Source organism: Sminthopsis crassicaudata, chromosome 2, assembly GCF_048593235.1.
Source record: "Sminthopsis crassicaudata isolate SCR6 chromosome 2, ASM4859323v1, whole genome shotgun sequence".
In the NCBI taxonomy this organism is placed as follows: Eukaryota; Metazoa; Chordata; class Mammalia; order Dasyuromorphia; family Dasyuridae; genus Sminthopsis; species Sminthopsis crassicaudata.
This window is the reverse complement of record NC_133618.1, coordinates 656,128,451-656,152,599: the sequence shown is the minus strand read 5'-3', so window position 1 is coordinate 656,152,599 and position 24,149 is coordinate 656,128,451. Positions and strand designations below refer to the sequence as shown.

At 38.4% G+C, this 24,149-nt stretch overlaps 1 long non-coding RNA gene across 1 annotated transcript in view; it reads left to right on the top strand.

Annotated features, from left to right (window-relative positions):
• The window catches only part of LOC141558925 (uncharacterized), a 28,947-nt gene that overhangs the window by 3,713 nt on the left and 1,085 nt on the right, over positions 1-24,149 (top strand). The window contains exon 2 of the long non-coding RNA XR_012487182.1: positions 4,393-4,474. This is a non-coding gene — a long non-coding RNA (uncharacterized LOC141558925). The remainder of the gene's footprint in view (positions 1-4,392; positions 4,475-24,149) is intronic.

The following is a 24,149-nucleotide window of genomic DNA, read 5'->3' as shown; positions in this document are numbered from 1 at the left end:
GTGGTCTAGAAAAGACAAACCATTCCTATATCTTTGCCAAGAAAACCCCAAATGGGATTACACAGGGTCAGATATGACTCAACACCACCACCACTATATGTGCAAAAGCAGGAAGAGGGAGATGTAATAATGAATATATGAGCAGCCAGTAGGCCATTTTAACTAAAATGTTAGGTATGTGAAAGAGTAATTAGTAAATGCGGTGGGAGCCAGATTGTGGAGACCTTTTAATGTGAGGATCAGAAATATCTATTTTGTCCTTAAGGCAGTAGGGAGCCATCAGAGGTATCTGAGCAGGGGTTGACAGATCCAGAACTATGTTTTAGGAATACCAATTTGACAACTGAGTGGAGGATAGATTGAAGAGAGGAAAAATGAGAAGCTGGAGAGTTGTGGGTAAAGCAATTTTTGAAGATTATTCTGAGTTAACAATAAAGCATTTGATAATTAGTGCAACTGTTATTACGTAAATAAAAACAATTTTCCAAATGGGTTGTGAGGAGTAGAAGGAGAGATGAGCAGGAATACATAAACTGAATCCATTCTTTACTTTTTTTTTTCTTTCCTCATTCATTCATTCAATACCTAATGAAGAGATACAATAGTCCATAAATACTTTTTTCTCCTCCCAAACATCCTCTAATAACTCAGACATTGAGGTGATCTCAGTGGCAAGTAGAATCCATCAACCCATACCATCCCAGTAGTCTAACCCTTCAGCATTTACCCAACTTCCTGCTATACCATAGCAATTAGAAGGAAGTTCTATGTAAATAATAACAGGTCACTTCATAGGTCACTGTTATTAGCAGCTTTATGGGATCCTCTCTATACAGGTAGAAATATAGTCTCAGCAGATCCTCTGGGTCATATTCTCTTCAATTCAACATACATTTATTTATTAAACATCTGCAAAATGCCAGGCACCATGATGAGTGTTGGGGATACAGAGTTAAATGATACAGTCTTTGTCCTGTGTTCTTTGTCTCCTGAGGAGACTCAACTTGGGTATGGATGAGAACAAACGAAATAATTTGAGGAGAGGAAAACTAACCTCCGTCCACAAGAAAGGCTTCCTCTGGGATGTGAAGCTGAGGTGAGTTTTGAAGGATAATAACCGGTCTCAGCCAGGCATCAGGCTGGGAACTCATAGTAGGTTAAGTCAGACTGAGCGCAGATGATTACGGACATTACAACTGGATGACTGAACCATGAGGAAACAAACCTAGAGATGTGTCCCAGTCACGTAGCTGGGGAGAGGGATGTTTTGTGTGGTGGTGGAGGGGTCCCCTAGACAAAAGATTCAAGAAATGACCCTGAAAACCCTGTTATATCAGAGGATTTCGCTGTCTAGTTCTGAATTCCTTAAAAATGCTGGCTATCCCAATTTTCTTCATTCTGGAGATAAAAATATTTGTAACTGGGGCATGAGAGGAATGAGATATTTGGAGTGGGGTATTTGAAATATGAGGGATGTGGTATTTGGAGTCAGGATTTATTCAGGTGATGGACCCCTGAGAGAAGAGAGAAATGAACACAGGTTCTGAAAAAAAAAAAAAAAAAAGGGAGAGTGATGTAGTCATTGGGAGGATGGCTGAGAAATGTTGAGATATTCCTTCAGGTAAGGACCTGCGGTCCAATGAGATCATATTTGCCGAAGATTTTGTCAACCTTGAGACGCAAAATGAATGTCAGCTATGTGGGTTAAGGACTGAGGCATCTGGGAGGGAAGAGAGCCGTCTGTGAGGGGAGGAGACAGGCTCAGTGCTTGGGCTGAGGGGGGGGGAAGTATTTAGGCTATGTCTGAGGCTGGATCAGGGGGCTCCGGAATCTGGGATCCCAGACTGGAAGCAATTAGCAAGAGCAGGTGTGTGGAGCCATCTAGTGGGTGTAGCCCTGAAGTTAGATCCAGAACCTAGTGGTGGGAGAGACATGAGTGGGCGATCAGGGCACGTCTGGGTGACTGAGGATGTCGGGTGCATATTAGGGAAATCCGAGGGACGGGTGCATTGTGGCAGAATGGTAGGAGTCGAAGCACATGTGACTGACTGGGACAAGGGAGAGGGAAGAGAAGACTAGTCTTGAGACCTGAGTCCTAATGTTGCCTCAAAGCTTACAGTGTGATCTTGAGTAGATCATCAGATATTTCGGTCTCAGTTTCCTCATCTGTAAAAATGAGAGGGTGGATTTGATGACCCCTGAGACTCCTTCCAGCTCTAAATCTATGATAGGGGAGGAATGGAAGGTGAGAAAGATGGGAATTGGGGAAGGGGAGAGAGGGCTTTGAATACTGGGTTGGGAAACAGAGGACCTGGGTTCAAATGCTACCTTTGCTATCTGTGTGATCTTGAGCATTTAAATAGCCCTTTCTAGGTCTCCGCTTCCTCAGTTGTAAATTAATAAATATATTTCAATGCAATTCCTTTGTAACCCTCTGTATTTGATTTTATGCATCTAAATAGAATAGATTCATGAGTTCACAAAGCTTCCAAAAGCCTAGACCTCCCATTTCAAAAAGAAGTCCATCACCCATCTAAAGTTAATATCCCCTGGACTGGATGACTTCCCCTTCCAACTCCAGCCCTAGGAATCTAAGAGAGCGAATGACTACAGGTTTGAATGGGACAGGAAGAAACGAGAAAGTGAGGTGGGGGAGAGGGAACAAACATATTGCCCCTTTTATGTTCAAGGGCTGAGTGCTTTACAAATATCTCATTTTGTCCTAGTGCTATTATTATCCCCATTTTACAGATGAGGAAATTGAGACAGACAGAGGTAAAGTGACCTGCCCAGAGATCACATTGCTAGTAAATGTTTGAACTCAGGTCTTCTTGACTGCTAGAGAGTTTGGCATTCTATCCATTGTACCACTTACCTCATAATAAGAATAATAACGACAACCGTGGAGAGTGTTAGTATGATTGGAGAATGATGAGTAATAGGATAAGAAGTGGGAATGCGATAGGGAGATATGGCAGCTGTAATAGGAACATTTATTTTACTTTATTTTTGTCTCAACCTGTGATTCCATTCATGGATGGAATTCCTGGTATTGAAATTCTCTCCTCTGATATAGATGGTCAATTGTAAGGAGCATATTTTTGCCTTTCTTTGTATCCCTACCACTTAGTCCAGTAAGTAAGCACTTAATAAATGCTTATAACTTACTCTTAGAGAGTTGCTTAGGACACTGAGAAATGAAATTATTTGCCCAGTAGAGATCAGAGGCCGCATTTGAACCCAGGTTTGCCACTGTTCCACTGGGCCGCTATACCACGCTCCTCGTTCCAAAGAGGTGAGGGATTCAAGATGAAAAAATGGGCCCTACTTTTTTGGATATGGCCAATATGGAAATTTGTTTTGTTTATCTTTGCAAACAGAGTTCTTTTGTCTTTTTCCTGGAGAAGGGAGAGAATGAAAGCTTGTTAATTGAAAAAATAATAATTTTAAAAAGAAGGTAGGCAGATACTTGGTGCTTTTACAGATAACACAAAACTGAATAGCATGGCTAATACAGCATGGACAGCTAATAAGATCTTGGCAGGCAAAAAACACTGACTTGAGTCTGAAAAGTTGAAATTTATTTGGGATAAATATTAAGTTTTACATTTGAGTTCAAAAATCCATCTTCCCAAGGACAAGATAGAGAGTTCATCTAAAAATGATCTGGAGGTTATAGTGGTCTCCAGTCTCAATATTAGTCAATAGTATGATATGGTGGCTATGAAAGGTAACTAATGGGAAATTAGGGGACCGTATTATATGAGAATTGCTGAAAAAAAGTAGGGATTTTTATCTTAGAGAAGAGAAGGCTTAATAAGGGGACATAATAGCGCTCTTCAGATGTCTCAAGGATTAACTCATAGAAGAGAAATCAGGTTGGTTCTATATGTCCTTAGAGGGAAATAGGAATGAGGGGAAGTTGTTAAGAGACAGATTTAAGTTCAATGAAAGAAAAATTCCTAATGATTAAAAGTGTCTAAAAGTGGAATCTGCTGCCTCAGTAAGTTCTTTCAGAGTATAATGCAATGTTAGTAGAGGAGGCAATTAATAAATGTATCTTGATTTGACTTCTTTCTTATTAGAAGTCTTCAACCAAAGACTTACTGGGCACCTTATTCAGGTGTTGAAGAAGGGAATGGGTTTGGTAATTTTTTTTTTCAATAAAAGTTAGACTCTTCCAGTTCTAGATTCTATGATTCTGGAAGGTTTGGCGTTTGATCCCATCTCTTGCTGGATTATGAGGAAAGTCATTACTATCTGGTGATCATGAACAAACAGTAATTTATCTCCTAAGTGATGTGGCTTAAGAGTAAATTCATGAGTAAGGATAGTTGGATCTCAGGATTTAGAGCTGAAAGAGATCTGGGTGAACATTTCTTTCTTTTATAGATATGCAAATTGAGGTCCAGAGAGATTGAGTAGTTTACCCAATGTCACACAGAGAGTAAAGTAGCAGGACCAAAATCTAAAGGTAGGTTCTCTGCCAAATTTAATATTCTTTCTGCTATGCCGTCTTAGAGTGATTCCTAAAAAAATGAATCAGTTTGGCATGATAAAAACCTACATGACGAGCTGAGTGTCATTAATCTTTCTTCCTATCCTGGATTTTCAATTGCCTATTTTCACATTTTCACTTGGAGATCTTGCTGTCACCTGAAAATCAAATGTCTCTCAAACAAGCGCCCTTTCCAATTTCCCTGTCTCTTGCAATGGCTCCACTCTATTCTCCAAGTCAAACAAAATTGGAATCATCTTTAAAAAAATTATTATGAGTCTGACAGGTATCTACAAATATGATAATTTCCACATGCAAATAAGAACAGAAAAAGAAAACTGCATAATAAATTATGAATCTCAATTATAGGCAGCTTGTTTTTTAAAGTATAGAATATATTTTACATAGTAATTCCAATACTGTCCTGCTTGCCTGTGTCTATTTCTGAATTTCCTTCTGTTCTTTTTCTGAGCATTTTATGAAAGTTTCATTAATACTCTGTTCTTCCTCCCCCTCTCTCTCTTTCTTTCTTCCTTCCTTTCTGCCTCCTTCCCTCCCTTCCCTCCTTTCCTCTTTACTTCCCCCTTCTTTCCTTTTCCTTCCTTCCTCCTTCCTTCCTTCCTTCTTCCTTCCTTCCTTCCTTCCTTCCTTCCTTCCTTCCTTCCTTCCTTCCTTCCTTCCTTCCTTCCTTCCTTCCTTCCTTCCTTTCTTCCTTCCTTTCTTTCTTTCTTTCTTTCTTTCTTTCTTTCTTTCTTTCTTTCTTCTCTTCCTTCCTTCCTTCCTTCCTTCCTTCCTTCCTTCCTTCCTTCCTTCCTTCCTTCCTTCCTTCCTTCCTTCCTTCTTCCTTCCTTCCTTCCTTCCTTCCTTCCTTCCTTCCTTCCTTCCTTCCTTCCTTCTTTCTTTCTTTCTTTCTTTCTTTCTTTCTTTCTTTCTTTCTTTCTTTCTTTCTTTCTTTCTTTCTTTCTTTCTTTCTTTCTTTCTTTCTTTCTTTCTTTCTTTCTTTCTTTTCTTCTTTCCTTTTCCTCCTATGTAATATAGTCCAGCAAAATAGTTTCACACAAATTGAGGAATGCCCATCAATTGGACAATGGCTAAATAAGTTGTGGTATATGATTGTGATGAAATACTATTGTGCTATAAGAAATGATGAGCAGGATGCTTTCAGAAAAACTTGGAAAGCAGATTTACATGAATTGATGTAAAGTGAAGTGAGCAGAATCAGGAAAACATTGTACATAAGCAATATTTTAACAATGATCAACTCTGAGTGACACAGCTATTCTTAGCAATGCAATGATTTAAGACAATTCTGAAGGACTTATGATAATGCTATCTACTTCCAAAGAGAGAGCTTTTGGAGTCTGAATTCAGATCAAGGCATACTTTTTTTTTTAAACTTTATTTTTCTAAGAGTTTTTTGGCCTGTTTTTTCTTTCACAACATGTCTAATATGGAAATGTTTCATATGATTGTACATGTATAACCTATATCAAATTGCTTGCTTTCTCAAGGAGTGGTGAGGAGTGGGAGGAAGAGAATTTGGAATTCAAAATTCTTTAAAATAATGGTAAAAATTATTTTTACATAAAATTGTAAAAAAGAAAAAAGGACAAAAACAGTTCCACATATTGACTATGTCAGAGAATGCATTTCTCATTCTCTTGACTACCAAAGTCTTTGTGAAGAGGTAGAGAATATGATTCAGTTATTCTTCTGAAGTGACAGTTTTTCATCTTCCTATATAATGTTATTATATAAATTGTTCTCCATGTTCTGCTCATTTAACTTGGCACCAGTTCATACAAGTCTTCCCAGGTATTTCTTATTCCATTCCTTTTGTCATTTCTTTTTTAAATATTTTTTAAAATTAATTTTATAATTATAAATTTTTTTGACAGTACATATGCATGAGTAATTTTTTTTACAACATTATTCCTTGTATGGGTCCAGAGGAGAAAGTGAGATATTGGGCACGTGGATTCCCTTGCAATTATCTCTTGATGTTATGGCCCTCTTCAACTAGAGCACAATAACTCATTCATAAATCATAAATTGCTCAGCCATTTGCCAATTGAGAGGAACACCTTTTGTTTCCGGTTTTTTGTTACAACAAAAAATGCTGCTCTAAATATTGTCGTACATACACACGGGTCCTTTCCCTTGCTTGTAGTCATCTTTGACTCACCTGTTCCTTTTTCTTCTAGTTACCAAATACCATTTATTTTTTCCTTTCAAATGCCTTTTATTTGCTATTCCTTCTTTCTCACCATGAATACCATAATATCTGCCTTTATCACACCTGGATTACTACAATAGCTTACTTACTTTTTGACCTTCCTGAAGTCAGTCTCTTCCCCTCACCAATTCATCCCATATACTGATTCCAGATATTCCTTTTAATTTTTTTTAATTAACAAGAATGTATTTTTTCTTTCTTTCATCTCCCCAACTGAAAAAATAAATAAAAAGAAAAGTCAAACCCTTGTAAGAAATATGCAATCCAGCAAAACAAATTCCCACCTTAACCATGTCCAAAAATATATGTCTCATTCTTCATCCTGAGGTTATCACCTCTCTGGCAGGAGGTGAATATTGCTTCATCTCTGGAATGCTTTGGAATGCTTCAGTCCTCTGGAATTGGTGGCCCATTGTCTGTTCCCAGAAGAAGATTCCATATCTGGAATGTTCTCCCGTCTTTGTTGCAGCTACTGACCTCCTTGGTTTGTTTAAATCTCAACTAAAATCCCACCTTCCTCAACTCCTCTTATTTCTAGTGCCTTCCCCTTTTAATTAGCTCCTATTTATTCTATATATAAACTTATATATATATATATATAAGCTTATATATATATAAGCTTACATATATATATATATATATATATATATATATATATATGTATATATTCATATTGTCTCCCCCTTGAGAGTGTAAGCTTTTTGAGGGTAGGAACTGTCCTTTATCTCTTTTTGCATCCCCAGTGCTCAACATAGTACCTGGCACATAGTAGGTACTTAATAAATGTTGATTGATTGGTCATTGTATTGATCAAAATTCTAAAATCTTTCAAAGTTATTTGTCTTTTAGAATGATATTTCTTAAACATGACTTTCATTTTTTTTTTCTCCTTTGGTAAAAACACTTATGGTGTTTCCTATTTCCTACCAGATGCTTCTGTCTGGCTTTCAAACAATCTGGCCCTACCCCACTAACTAGTCTCATTATTTTCTTTAAAAAACAAAACTGTCTCCAGCTTTATTTGAGAACACATAACAAATATTTAGATATCAAATGGAGGAGGAGACTCAGGGAGTGGCAGGAAGTCACTCCTGTCACAGTAAAGTCAGTTTACTTTACAGGGTAGTTAAGTTTAAAGGGGACAGGTCAGGTAAGGCTGAGAGTCACGATCTCAGCTCTATAGCTGTAGGAAATTCAGGCTTTTTGGTCTCAGCTATTTATCAGAAAGGTGGGAGCCTTCCTCAGGAAGGAGTGGGCTCCCCCAGTCTGGGGAATCTTTGGAAACTGAAAGATCATTTATCATTATGTAATCGGGATTCCTTTTGTAAATGAGAATTAGATCAGAATTCTTTTTTTAAAAATAGTATTTTCCCCCAATTACATATCAAGACAATTTTAGCATTCATTTTTACAAGATTTTGAATTCCAAATTTTTCTCCCTCTTCTGAAAATTGGAGGCAATTTGATATACGTTATATATGTGCTATTATGTAAAACATATTTCCATATTAGTCACAGTTGTAAAAGAAGAAACAGATCAAAAGGAAAAATACCAAGAAAAAAGATAAAGTAAGTGAAAAAAGTATGTTTTGCTCTGCATTCAGAATCCATCAATTCTTTATCTGGATGTGGATATCATTTTCCTTCATGAGTCCTTTGAATTTGTCTGGGATTATGGTGTTGCTGAGAAGAGCTGAAACATTCAAATTGATTGTCACACAATGCTGCTATTTAATGCTTTCCTAGTTCTGCTTATTTCATTTTGCATCAGTTCATACAACTTTTCCCAAGTTTTCCTGAAATCTGCCTGCCCATTTCTTATTGCACAATAGTCTTCCATTACATCCATATACTACAGTTTGTTCTGCCGTTTCCCAATTGATGGGCATCCCATCAATTTCTAATATTTTGTCATCATGAAAAAGCCTGCTATAAATATTTTTGCACATGTAGGTCCTTTTCCTTTTTAAAAGTAGAGCAGGAATTCTTAATGAAACCTTCTTGGGTCAGTCTGGTAAAGTCTATGGACCCCTTCTCAGAATGTTTTAAATGCAAAAATAAAATATATAGAATTACAAGGGATCAAATGAGATAACACGTAAAGCTCTTGATGTTCAGTCATATCTAATTCTTTGTGATCTGATTTGGAGGTTTTCTTGGCAACGATACTGGACTGGTTTGACATTTCCTTCTCCGGTTCATTTTACAGATGGGGAAACTAAGGCAAACAGAGTGAAGGGAGTTGCCCAGGATTGAATAGCTAAGAAGTGTCTGAGACTGAATTTGAACTCTCTTCCTTACTCCAGGCCCAGGGAGCTATCCACTGCATCACCTAGCAGCCCAGAAAATCTGAAAGCATGATATAAATGCTGGTTATTATTATATTGAAATGCAATTATCCAAATATTTTTAAAACCATGTTCATAGGCCCCAGGTTAAGATCCAGAGGTCCCCTCTAACACCCAGATTCTGTGGCTCTGATTCTGAGATATTCAGTTCTGTGAATTTGGGTGCTTGGCTTAGGAAGAATGGTCACAGACAGTGTGCCATCTGGAGGCAGTACAGTATGGGGAACAGAGCCCACAATCCAGAAGACCTGAGTTCAAATACTGTCCCAGTTACTTAAGAGCATAAGCATAAGAGTTTATAAGAGCACTGGGCAAATCATTTAATCATAGTTAAATGCTTTTTAGTTTCCCCTTCCCTAAAATTAAGGGATTGAACTTGGTAATGTCTAGGCTTCTTTCTAGGTCTAAATGGAGGGTCCTTTGCCAAGTGGACCTACCAGGAGACAGCATGGATTTCCAAGAGAAGCATCTGGAGATGGAGCCACATTCACCCTGTTTCTCATCACATCTGCCATTCCTGTGGGCAAAGTGTTTGACATTCAGGGCCACCTTCTGTTGGCTGCTGTCTGGTTCATTGTGTCTGCTAAGTGCCTTACTAGGGATAAGTAGGGTTCAGGGGCTCTGTGGAGGCAGGAGGTGCTTGAGCAGCTGATATGAATGGGCCACTGTTATTAGTCCTCAAGACAACCAATGGCTCAATCTTCTGAACCCCAGTGGATGGTCTTAGAGGAAGAAGAGCCTATTAGTCACACTGGGAAACCCCGGGTCCTTGCTCATCTTTTTTTCCTTCACCTGAATTATTTTTTTCTTTCTTCCTCTACCAGTCTAAATCTTATAATTCTTTAACATCCAACTCAAGTGACTTATGGCATCTTAGGCTTCATGAATAGAGAACATTAACCACCTACTATATGTCAGATATTGTGCTAAGCAATTTGCATTCCCACAATTTCAGACTTTAAAGATTCCTGTCTAGTCCAACTCATATTAAAAAAAAAGGAAGCAAGAACAGGAGCAGGGGCAGGGGTGAGAGCAGCAGGGGCAGGGGTGAGAGCAGCAGGAGCAGTGGGAGTGGACCTAGCTGTGGGCCTACAGCAGCAGAGTGCAAGGGACTATAACTTCTACCTCCACATCTAGGCCCTCCCTCCCCCAAGGAAGCTTGGAGGTGTGGGGTAAGAGGAAAGTATAAAGGTCATATTTCCTCTCAGAAAGTGAGTTGAGTCAAGAAGGGAGGAGCCCAGTTAGGTTGGGCTGAGCTGATTTATTTCCCTAAAGCTGAAAGCCCCACTTGCCCATTTGGGGAATTGGATGGGGAAGGATGGCTAGGTTGTGGACTGGAGATGTGCTCCTTATGGGGAAAAATTTATTTGGTATGCGTTGTTTTCATCACGCTTTGTGTCTTCTAGAACCAATTAATGATGAGTATTGAGGTGCCATTATATACTACCTAGTTCACTGATTTTTCACATATGGTAGTTTTGTCTTACAACTGGGTGGTAACTTGACCCATGCAACGCTTTTCCTATATAGAAACTCTCTTCCCAAGTCTATGGCAGTGCTACATCCATTAAAATGTTCTTTGATTTACTGGGTCTAGTCCAGTTACCCTTATCCCAAGAGTCTATTGAAAGTCCAACCTCAAATTAGGCTTCTGAGCTCAATGGAAGAGTTGGGCCCTTTGAGACTGAGACCGAGACAAAGTGTCATAGTGGTTAGAGGGTCGGACCTGGAGTCAGGCAATTTAAATGCCATTTTGGGGTTCAAATCCAACCACTGAGATTCACTAGCTGTGTGACCATTAACAACTTATTTAATGTTTCTAAATTTCAGTTTCTTCATCTGAAAAATAGGAATAATATCACCAATAGAACCAACCTTAGAGGGTTGTTATGAAGCTTAAATTCGATACTGGTTATCTTGTAAACCTTAAATCAGTGAATTAATGTCAATAATTATTAAATCACAGCCAGAGAAGTTAGGCCATCATCCCCTGGACATAATAAAGATAAGCTGATGGCCACCAGAGGCCGCCCTAGGTCCAATTTTTAGAGAGTTCCCCTTGTGGCTAGGGCGTCTTAGTCCAGTCTTTAGCTAAACTTTTTAGGATATGAAAGGAAGGGGGAGAAGATGGGAGTGTTTGGAGTCTGTCACTTCCAGCTTTAAACCTTCCATGTGCATGATTTGAGTCAGTCCTGGGACTCAGACACAGCTCTTGGCTTCCCTTTTTTAAGACCTTCAGCTTTCCTAGGCTAGAATGAGTTCTGTCCAAACTATCAGAGGAACAGCAAAGCTGGTGTAGAAACTTCTCACTCTCAATATGGCTTGTAGCCTTTTTTTTTTCTTTTCTTTTTTTTTTTTTCCTTTTTGGGATTTCAGGACTAGTTCTTTTTTTCTCTTGAGGGATCACTAGGATGCTTCAGAGGCAATAAGATAAAAGCCCAAAGTAGAGGGAAAAAAATCTATCTATTGTCCCTTCCTTCTCTATATTCTACTTTGGAGGGCACTGAGGGACCGGTGGCCTTATGGTGCAATGGAAAGAACATTGAGTTTAGAGTTAAAGGCCTTGGGTAGCAATCCTGGTTCAATCATCTCTACTATTGATTTGATTCATTTACTTAACTTCCCAGGCTTTAGATTCTTCACCTGTAAAATGTAAAATGGGAGGAAGGTAAGACTAGATAAACTTGAAGATTCCTACTTCCCAGATGTAAATCTACAATGCTTCAATCATTATGGAACACCTCCCCTTTGCCTCCAGGGGAAGGGTTTCAGGACCTTTTGCTATAGAATCTGGAGGTCAGGCATTGGGAGACTGTCCATGAATTCATCACTTTTCTACCCTTTTATTTTCTCTTCTCTGTTCCTTCTCTTCCCCATCCCCTCAATGTGCCATTCTAAATAGTGTGCCTTCTCTTGGGAGCCTTCACTGATCCTCCACTGTCTGTCAACTATAATATAAAATTGTTTGTCCTTACAAATGGTGATGTAGTAGATAACAGAGTTAGGAAGATCTGAGTTTGAATTCTGCTTCACACCAGATTGTGAACCTGAGCAAGTCGCTTAATCCAGTCTCAGTTTCCTCATCTGTCAAATGGGATCATACAGAGACAGCACCTACCTCATGGAATTGTAAGGATCAAATGAGATAATATATAAAGTACTTGGCAAACATCTCTATATATCATGTTATATATTTTATTTATATGTTATGTTTGTATGTACATGTATGTATATATGTATATATGTTATACACACATGGGTATACATGTGTGTATACACACAATGCTATTCAAGGCCTTCCAGCCAGAACATAATCCTCTGTGTTCTCCTATTTCCTTAGGCTTAGAATGACCCCTTCCTGATCAGTTAGAAAACCTTCCTTCAAGGCTCAATTCAGCTGCCACTTCCCTCTTAACATCTACCCTGACATACTCCCACAGTCTGTTAATATGAATTCTCTCTCTCCCCTAAGATTTTTTTCATAGCTCTCTGCCTGGATTCCAAAGTATTTATCACATTCTCTTTTTTTAACCACGTTCATTTGAGTTTGTGACTCTATATTCTATTTTCTATATGTGTGTGTGTGTGTGTGTGTGTATCTATCTATATATACATATATATATATATATTCTATATTCTATTTAGTCGTAAGGTCCTTGAAAACAGGGTTTATGTTATCTTTATATCCATATGGCCCATCCCACATATTTAGGGTTATTATGTGTTTATAGAAATGAATTTGTGAAAGGAAGGAGTTAAAAGTCTTTTCCAGGTTTTGTAGCTTTTAGAGCTGTGATTCTAGGATGCTGGGCAGAAGCAGTCATGGAGGCTGTGAAGGAGGCTTTCAGGGCTGGAGTTAGATCTAGAAGACAGGATTCAGGTAAAAGCAGTTTACAAATTATTCTCTATCTTTTGGTTCTGGTTTGGGGTTTCTCTGACAGGGTTCTAGCTCTCAGATACAAAAGAAGGAAGGAAGTTTCTGGAAAGAGTAAATTCTTTCCTCCATCTGTCCACTTTTCCTAGGCTTAAGCAAAGGCCTCCATGGCAATTGTGTGAGTCCTCCTTGCCAGGAGCATCTGAGTCAGATCCCAAGAGGAAGGGGAAGAAACTTTAGGCTGATAGACCTGGCCTACTGCCCATGATCTGCTACTTTCCCTGGAATCAAGAAAATGGAACCAAGAACCAGAAAGGGTGTAAGGTCGAGACTCCAGCTCAGCCAAGCCTTGTGGAGGGAGAAGCACTTGGCCCTCCTTCAAGGCTAGAGCTGAAGACCTCAGGCCATTAACTTAGCTGCTCTGTGTGACAGAAAATGGAACAAGAATCCCAAGGTCCACAGTCTCTGAGCTTCTCCCCCTGAAGTCACAGTCAGGGTCTATGAGAAGAGAGGGTCTGGTGCATCTGCCAGGAGCAACAGGCACTGGGGACTTTCCCAGCATCTCCTGCCTGCCTGGGTGTGGAGCTCAGAGCACGCTGGGGTGATTGCTTTATAGGTGACTCAGGGGGTGATGGGGGGGGAAGAATGCCTCCTCATCTCCTACTCTCACACTTCACTCCCTTCAAATAGTTGCTCTGGGCTCCCCATCTTAGCACACATTAAAAATTATTATTATACCTAGTATGTATATATATATTTTATATATACTAGGCACTATGCTAAACACTTCAGTGTTTTTCCCTAGTAAGATTAAGTATAGCATTTTATTTTTCCAAATACATGCAAAAATAGTTTTCAACAATCACCTTTGCAAAACTCTGTGTTTAAAATTTTTCTCCCTCTTTCCCTCTCCCTCCAAGACATCAAGCAACCAATCCAACATAGGTTAAACATGTGCAATTATTCTAAACATATTTTCATATTCATCCTGATGTTCAAGAAAGACCAGACCAAAATGAAAAAAAATATGAGAAAGGAAAAAAAAGCAAGAAAACAAACAGACAACATGCATCACAAAGGTGAAAATATTATGCTCTGATCCATATTTAATCTGTCTAGTTCTCTCTCTGGATGTGGATGGCTCTTTCTATCTCAAGTATATTGGAATTGCTTTGAATCAATTCATTGTTGAGAAGAGCCAAGTCCATCACAGGTGATCATCATCTAATCTTTTTTATTATTAAAGCTTTGTCTTTTCTTTAAAAAATTATTATTATAGTATTTTATTTTCAAACCATATGTATGGGGCAATTTTTCAACACTGACCTTGTAAAACCTTCTATTCCAACTTTTTCCCTCCTCCCCTCCCCCTCCTCTAGATGGCAGGTAATCCAATACATATTAAATATGTTAAAGTATATGTTAAATCCAATATATACATATTTATACAGTTATCTTGCTTGCTTCACAAGAAAAATTGGATCTAAAAAGAAAGGAAAAAACCTGAGAAGGAAAACAAAAATGCTAGCAAATGATAACAGAAAGAGTAGAAATGCTATGTTGTGGTCCACACTTATTTCCCATAGTTCTCTCTCTGTGTATAGCTGATTCTCTTCTTTACTAAACAATTGTTACTAAACAATCAGAACTGGTTTGAATCCTCTCGTTGAAGAGAGCCACATCCATCAGAGCTGATCATCATCTAAGCTTGTTGTTGCCATGTACAATGATCTCCTAGTTCTGCTCATTTCACTCAGCATCAGTTCCTGTCAGTCTCTTCAGGCCTCTCTGAAATCATCCTGCTGGTCATTTCTTACAGAACAATAACATTCCATAACATTTAAAGCTTTTTATTTTCAAAACATATGCATGGATAATTTTTCACCATTGACCCTTACAAAACCTTGTGTTCCAAATTTTCCCCTCCTTCCCCCTATCTCCTCCCCTACATGTCAGGTAATCCAGTATATGTTACACATGTTAAAATATATGTTAAATCCAATATATGTATACATACTTTAGAATTATCATGCTACACTAGAAAAATCAGATCAAAAAGGAAAAAAATGAGAAAGAAAATGAAATTCAAGTGAACAACAACAACAAGAGTGAAAATGCTATGTTGTGATCTACACTCAGTTCCCATAGTCCTCTCTCTGGGAATTACCTAATCTTTAAATACTTTGTGATTATGATCTCTTTTGATCCTCATAACAACCCTGTGAGGCAGGTACTAGTATTATCCCCATTTTACAGATGTACAGATTTACAGATCTGTAAATCTGAGTTTACAGATGTGAACTAAAGCAGGGAGGTTAACTGATTTGTCTGAGGTCACATAGCTAGGAAGCTTCTTCACTCCAAACCCAGTGTTTTATCCACTGGCTTCAGGGGAACAGTCAGAGTTTTGACCCGTTCAGCGAATTTAATTCATAAAGCACAGGTTACTACATGCAAGACACCACACTTAGGCTCTAAAATTAGAAAGACAAAAGAGGGATTAAATAGCTACCATTCTCTGCTGCCATTTTTGTCTCATATGTTGTATGTGATCTGAATGTGACATGAATGAATGAGTGAAAAAGCATTTATTGCATATATATATATACACAAAGCATTTATTGTCTGCAAATACAAACACGAAAAGTAAAGCAGTTCTGCCTTCAAGAGGCTTACATTCTACAAGGGAAGATAACGTAGATATGGCACAGTGGAGGCTAGGAAGCTGTGATGGTCAAGGATATCAGGGAGAGTGACTGGAGCTATTAACAGACATGCATTTTTCCAGGAAATGCGCATTTTAGAAATATTCTATTTCTTCAAAGTACTAGAGGACACTGTTTTAATATAGATGGAAAAATGGGACTCAGGCAAGGGACAATACTTGCTTTAAAAAAGGGAAGTAAAACCCTAGAGACTCTTAGCCTTGCTTTGGCAAGGGATGGCCCAGGGAGATCAGGGAAGTTAGAGGGTTGACATAACTACCAAGCTTGCTGTTTTTTGCTGTCACCCTGTGGGCATGTCTGGACACCCAGGCCAATCAATCAAACCCCTCCAAGTCTCCATGGACTGGCTGGACATCTTTTCCTGCAGAAAGAGCAATCATAGCTGCTTCTGTCAGCACTGGGTGCTTTTGAACTTGGGATAACTGGCTGATAAACATGAAAGCAGAGGGCATTCTGGACCCTCTGACAGCCCCTTACGCTCTCAGCCTCCCATGCTGGCGCCACAGGTCGATCCCTCCACACTCTTCTGAGCTTTAACTCCTTCTCAAAGTAGAGAGGATGCTGGCCAGGTGGCCTGGGGCTGAGATAGGGCAGGGTGGGGTTAAATATATATGCCTAAAAATAGAAATTTGATAATATTAGCAAGTTCTATTAGGGAGAATATGCCAAAGGACCTGCAGCATGATTTGCATTAGTCTTGAGACAAGTCAAGACTGCTCCTGAGACTGATTCAGTCCATCCTCACGGAATTACAGAATTTCAAGTTTGGCAGCCACACCAAATCTGACAAAGATTCCCTACTCCAACTTAACTAACAAGGAGTCATTCAGCCTTCACTTGAAAACCTTGAGTGAAGGGTGACCTGGAAGATTTTTAGAAAATTCTAATTGTTACTTCATCAAGTTTGTAATTTTCCCTATTGCTTCTTATTCTGCCATCTTGGTCCAAATACAGTTTTTCCTGCAGGACTACCCTTCAAATGCCTGAAGACAGTGATCACATCCCTCCTATTTATTAAAAATATTATCAAGCAGGATTGTATTTGTACTGTGTAACAATACCTGGGATACAGTAGGTGCTTAATGAAAGATTGTTGCTTTCCTCTCCTTCCTTCAGCCAATCTCCATGTTGATCAAACATGAAGCTCTTCACTCTCCTGGGTTGACTTTGTCTGGATACTTTGTAGCTTAGCAGAGTTCTTCCTGAAATATGGTACCCACAACAAAATGTATTATTCTGTATATACTCTGACCAAGATAGAATATAGGACTGTGCTCTTATTCCTGAAATTTTTTTTTTTTGATGGAATATAAAATTGGTACCAAGCTTTGAGTCAGAGTTTGTGAATTTAAAACTTTGTGAGTTTAAATCTAGTCTTGGACACCTTAGCTGTGTGACCCTAAGCAAGACACTTAGCCAAGCTTGTGTGCCTCAGTTTCTTTATTTGTAAAATGAACTGGAGAAGGAAATGGCAGACCACTCCAGTATCTCTGCTAAAAAATCCCAAATGGGGTCAAGAAGAGTTGGACATGCCTGAAAAAAATGACTGAAAAACAATAACAACAATGAATCATATTATATCGTTGATTTCTATGAAGTCTACTAAAACTCCCAGGTATTATTCAGATGAACTCCTACCTACCTCCACTTCTTCACTTGTACTTAGGTAGCTGATTTTTTTTAATAATCCAGGATAAAACTTTCTATTTATTACCAACACATTTCATCTTGTTGGATTTGACCCAATATGCCAAACTAGTTTTTCAGGATATTTTTGCATTCTGACTAATTCACCCAGTGTGTTACCTATCTCTCCCAGCTTTCTGTCATCTTTAATAAATATGCTATTTCTCTTTTTCGAAATCGCTGATAAAAAATGGTACACAAGATCAAGCACAGATCCCTGAGATTTATCACTGGAAATCTCCTTCTACAGTAACATTGAACCAGTAGTGAATGTTATTCAAGCTGTTTCCCATACATGCTAAAATTATTCAAGATAATCTAAATATTCTTAATGTCAAAGACTATCTAGTCCAGTCCTGTGACTGATAATAATCACAATGCTAACAACAATAATAAACATTTTTATAGCAATTTAAAAAAAAAGAATGTTGTTGCTTATGTATTTCAGTCGTGTCCAATTCTTCATGACCTTATTTGGGGTTTTCATGGCAAAAATACTGGAGTGGTTTGCCATTTCCTTTTCCAGCTCATTTTACAGATGAGGAAACTGAATCAGACAGGATTAAGTGACTTGTCCAGGATCACACAGCTAGTAAGTGACTGAGGCTGAATTTGAACTCATGTTTCCTGTCTCTGGCCCAGTGTTCTATTCACTAAACCACATTAATGTGTACTCTTTGGTTAGATGAATGTTTTTCATCAGTTTCAACTAATGGAGAAATGAATCATATTACTGCTAATAATCAGGGTGGAATAGTAAGTAAACCACATATGCTTTAGATTCAGGGTTGTGGATAGAAAAAGGAAACATTCATCAATATTATAGGCAGAAAAATTGCTAATGTGACTTGAGAAGAGATTGTTTGTATGTAGTTTAGGTGGCAAATTTTAGAGTCAATTCAAATACTATTGAGTGATTGTAGTCAAGTCACCTACACCTCAGTATTCTTATTTGTACAAAAATCAGGATGACTCCTACATTCCTTTTTAGCATAAAAGCTGTTATCCTAGGAGATGGAGAAGCTACATGGGCCACATGAATGATTTCTGGGACTCTAGCCTACAGGTTTCAGCTTGTCATCCCACGTGAAATACAAGTATGTATTATGCCTCCCTTGTTTTCAGTTTCTTTCCCTAGTCTAGACCTGTGATGCTATCAGTGTGTGGAAACCCCAGTGAAGAAAATCCCCATCCAAAGCTGATTGACAGGGCTTCTGTGTAAGTTATTGTCCAAGACAGTTGCTGGGGGCTTCTGAGAAGTTAAGTGACTTTCCTATGGTCACACAGTCAATGTGTGTCAAAAGCAGGGCTTGACTTCAGATTTTCCTGATTCCAAGACTGATACTCTCACTGCTACACTAAGATGCTGACTCTATGTCAATTTTCACAGGCTTCCCTAGATTTGAAATCAAAAATCTTCTGTTCAAAATCTGGCATTGCTTCTTACCATCTGTGTGAACTTAGGCAAATTCCGGTCCTCTCAGGGCCTTTTCCCTATCCATAATAGGAGAAGAGAGAGACTAGATTATCTCCAGCTCAGGAGGCCTTTTTTATTTGAGCCTAGAAGTTGTTCTTCTCACCTAACCTCTTGCTTTAAGACAGGAGGGCTGGCGGCTAACAGTGTCATCACCTTTTCATCACGGATCTGAGTTTGAGGTAGCAAGTTGTTGACAACTGCTAACCACTGCTGACCCCCACAGTCCAAATTGCCAGACTCTAGTGACCACACAACTGACTCTACTGCAGAGGTACCCATTCGTCATCCAGCTGTCCTTGAAATCCCAGCTTCTTAAATTGTGGGTCATATACCTCATCTAACTGAATGTGGGGTTGCAAAATTATGATTTATTGCCAACAAATGGTTGATTTGTATACCTATTTTATATACCCAGGGCATATAGATTTTAGAATACAAAATTATTTATAATTTTTTAGAAATAATTATTTCTAGATTTAGAAAAATATTTAGAATAGAATTATATTAGAATATAAAACAATGATATATAAATAATACATATAGAAATATATAAAATACATAAATATAAAATTTATTTGTATACCTATTTTTGTATATCCTGGGTCATGTAAAAATTTCCAGGGTGAAAAGGCATGATGAGTGGGAAAAGTTTAAGAAGCCCTGATCTAAACCATTTCCTTTGCTAAATTGGTATAACAAAAATAGTTGCCTCTCAAGAATGTGATGAGGATCAAATGAGATATTTGTAAAGTGCTTTGCAATCTCAGGCAACCTCACTGTTACTTCATATATGACTGTTGTTGTCTGTTATTGTTTCCCTAAGTGGTCTGTAGTTATGACTGCAGAGGCAGTTGAGCCCCTCTGGCGTTGCTTCTTACTCTCAGTGAGAATTCAGGCAACCTTGCTTGTTACTTCATATATGACTGCTTGTTGTGTGTGACTATGTCCCTAAGTGGTCTGTAGCTACTACTGCAAAGGCAGGCGAGCCCCTCTGGTGTCATCTTTTTTCCGCATACTACCCTAAGCAGCAAGCATTGGATTTGGTGTAAGTGGGACCCAGGCTGCTGACAGAGGGGATACCCTGGGGGTCCCTGGTGCAATTCAGGGTGGAGATCAAAGGTCTGAGGATAGTCTGACTCTTCTGTCTGACTCTCTTCTGATTCAGAAAGTGTGGTTGAGAGGAAAGAGCATTAAATTTGAGATCAGAAGTCCTGCAAGCAAACTACAACTCTGCTATTTCTTGTCATGATGACCACAGGCAAATCTCTACCTTTTTTTTTTTTCCTCTTACCAGTAAATGAAGGAGTTCAGTTAGATTTTCTCTAAGTTACTAGGAGGTAACTAGGTAGTTAGAGTTCTGGGCCTGCTGTCAGAAAGACCCGACTTCAAATTCAGCCTTAGATATTTACTAGCTGTGTGATTCTGGGTAAATTATTTAAATTCTATTTACCCTAATCCACCAGAGAAGGAAATGGCAAACTACTCTGCTATCTTTGCTAAGAAAATCCAATAAAGAATATTGGTGTCCTAAGGTCCACTTATTTCACAAAGAGTAGCATAGAACTGAATCCTATGATGCTATGGGAAGATAGGAAATTGCAGAACTAATTTCTTCTTGGAATGGACCCTGGAAGAGCCACAGTTCCATTTGAATCTTTCTTAACACGAAGGCAAATGCCCTAATTTTCCACAATCAAAATCCCTGGATCACATTCCACCATGGCAAAGCAACTATCTCTGAGTCACCACACAACACTGAAGCATCCCCTCCGGGTCTAGACATTGCACACACCTCCTGGCTCTCATTCCTTCCCTGCCCTAAAAACCCCAATCTTTGCCTGGATCCTGTTTTGGACCCCAATTACTGCCCTTGTTTGCATTGTTGCCTTGACATCTTGACCTTGATTCCAACTCCAATCTCATTCACAGTTTTGATCCCATATCAGTCTTGAATCCAACACTAACCCAGACCACTTGGGTCTTAGCCTATTCCTAACCCTAAATTGATTCTGCTTTGATAACAGCTATATGGGATTGAGGGGACTGACATTCAATACACTACAGGTTGGGAACCATAGACTATTTCAATTAATCATCAGAGTGGCTATAGGGGCATTCTTGTATGCTAGCTTCTAAGTAGCCAAAGACGCCATATTGATATGAGTAAAATGAAAGAAGCAATAGAAAATGCTTTGGAGATAGGGCTTCGAGATTGTCCCCCAGTTTACCTACAGAGCTTTATCCTACACTTTATTCCTAGGAAACCATGTCTGCTTCACCCCCGGTCCACCCCCCAAAAAAAGGAACAGCAAAAGTGGGTCAAATGTGAGTCAGGGCTTGGTGGGATTGACTCATTGCGGTGTCTGTCAGTTCCCCAATGAGACAGAAATACCAGAGAGCAGCTGCCTGTTATCCTTCCAGAAAAGACTCAACCTCTGGGGAGCATTCCCACCTTAAGTCTGGAGACAGAAACATGGAAACATATGGATCTTAGCCCAGGATAGGGGTTCTTGCTTCATAGCATGGAGGTCAGCACATATAAGGCCTGCCTAATTCTATGGGTCTCTCCACTTGGTTCAGTTTCCATTCAACTTTTCCCTTGGAGAATAACTTTGTGATCCTCTCAATAACAGCTGTCTAGCTCTTGGGCTCTGTCTTTGAATACAGTATGATACAATGGAGAAAGCGCCGAATTTGGAATCAGGAAAATCTAGAGTTCAAATCCCACCTTTGATCCCTATAATCTGTATGGCTCTAGTCAAATCAGTTACTCTCTTTAAGCCTCATTTTTCCCATCCATTTGATGTGGTTAAGAACATCTATAGTCCTGCTTCATAGCTATGTTATGAGACTTAACTGAGATCATTTAAATAAAGTACTTTGTAAGCTTTAAAGTCTTATATAGATATCAATCATCATCATCATCACCATCATCATCATCATTATCATTATCACCATCATCATCACCATCATCATCATCATCACCATCACCATCATCATCATCATCATCATCATCATCATCATCATCATCATCACCATCAACCTGTAGAGAACTCCCAGGAAGCTAGAAACTTCAGTAACTTCAATGCTCCCCTCCTCTTAAGATTACTCAAAAGTGCATTTAAGCTTGAAAACAGGGAAAACATAGGATCCTGGCACAATTACTGGGGCATTGTGAACTTTAAGTAAGATTGAATCCTAGAAATTAACAACATGCTTCAGAGAGTTAAATCATAGAAAATCATAGTAACATATTGTTTTAAGATATATAAGCAACATGATTTCTCTCATTAAATGGCTCTGTTGAATTATCAGCAACCTTGCCTCTTTATTTTCAACCACCCGTAGCCCATTTGTTGTGCTAGCCACATCGTCAGCCCACCTCTCCTTTTCTCTATTTCTGGTTCTGGTTTGTCACCAATACCATCTCCATCTTGGCCCTTACCTCTATTTCTTTTTATCTGTCTAGATAGTTTCATTTGTCTCACTGTTTCCTGCCTCACAATCTATGTCTACAGGTATCATTCTCATTGTCTAGTAGAGTTCTTATCTCCTTTTCTTCCTCACAACAACTCTATAAGATCTGATTATTTCCATTTTATGAATGAGGAGACTGAAATTTAGGTTAAATGACTTTCCCATCATCACACATCTACTAAGGATTGGAGGTGGGAATCAAATCTAGGTCTCTCCTGATTCCAAGCCTAGCTTCTCTCTAGTATATCACATTAACTCTCAACTTATCCAACTATCTGAAATTCCTCAAGAAATTCAGAAGTATCTCATTAATCTATGCTTCTCACTTAGATACTCTACAAGGGTTATTTTTTTAATTAATTTTTTTCTCAATATAAAGCATTTACTTTTTTCTCTCCTACCTTCCTTTTGCTTTTCCCTTCCTTCCCTTGCTAGGGGAAAAATAAGAAGAGCCAAACCCTTGTAATTAATATACATAATCAAGCAAAGCAAATTCTTGCATTGACTATATCCAAAAATGTTTGTCTCATTGTGCATTTTAGCCTGTGTCCTCTTCAGGAAGACATGAGGAGCCATCATTTGCTTTGGAATTGGGGCTGATAATTGCACTGATTAGTTAAATCCATTATTTGTCATTTTCCTTTTTTCTCAACTTTGCCAGTCTGATATGGAATCTCAGAGTTGTTTTATTTGCATTTCTTTAATTAAATTTAAATTGTTTATGATGCAACCTTTATATCTAGATCATACATCCATTTGAAATTTAATTTAGTATTTGGTATCAGGTGCTGATTTAATCCTAATTTCTTCCAGATTGTTGTCTAGTGAAACAGAAGTTCTCTGGTGTGTATGTGTGTGTGTGTGTGTGTGTGTGAATGTGTGTGTATGTGATGGTCCCCTTCCTTAGTCAGTCTGGGGAAGTTTATGGGTCCCTTCTCAGAATAATTTTTTTTATTGTTTTTAAATGCATAAAATAGAATATATCAGATTACAAAGGAAATAATTATTGAATTATGATTATAAAAAGATTTTGAAAAAAAAGTTTATGAGTCCCAGGTCAAGAATTTTTACCCTATAAGCATTAGATCTAGTATTTCCATGTGTCCATGGTATGAATAATGATGGATTAGCTACCATATTCTCAGACCTACCACAGGTTCTCTATTATCTATCTACATATATACAAATATATATGTATGTATATACACATATATTTACATCCTAATTTTCTCTGTCATTAAGATAGAAGCTTTTTGCAAATATTTTATTTGTATTTCCAATGCCTAGAACAATATAGATCCTTAATAAACATTTTCTTGATAAACTGACATTGCGGAAGTGAGAGCTTTCCAGATTAAGGATGGTTGTCCGCTAGAGAACCTGTGATAGGTATATATGCAAAGAAAAAAAAAAAAGAAATACAAAAATTAAATGCAAGGAAGTTTGAGAGAGAGGGTGCTGGCAGCTATAAGGTACAGCTTAAGCTGTGTCTTGAAACACGGGTTCTTAAACTTTTTCCACTCACAACCTCTTTTCACCAAGACATTTTTATATGATCCCAGGTATATAGGTATATAAAATAGGCATACAAATCAAACATTTACTGATAATAAATCATAATTTTGCAACTCCCACATTCAGTTATGATATCCCATATGGACTTATGAACCACAGTTTAAGAAGCAGGATCTAAAGGAGATAGAGATGAGGAGGAAGGGTATTCCAGGCATGGGGCTTGGCCAATCCAAAGACATGGATATGGAAGATGGAGTTGAGTGTGTGGAAAAATTTCCAACCATTCTTCCTTCTGCTTATGCCATCCCACAA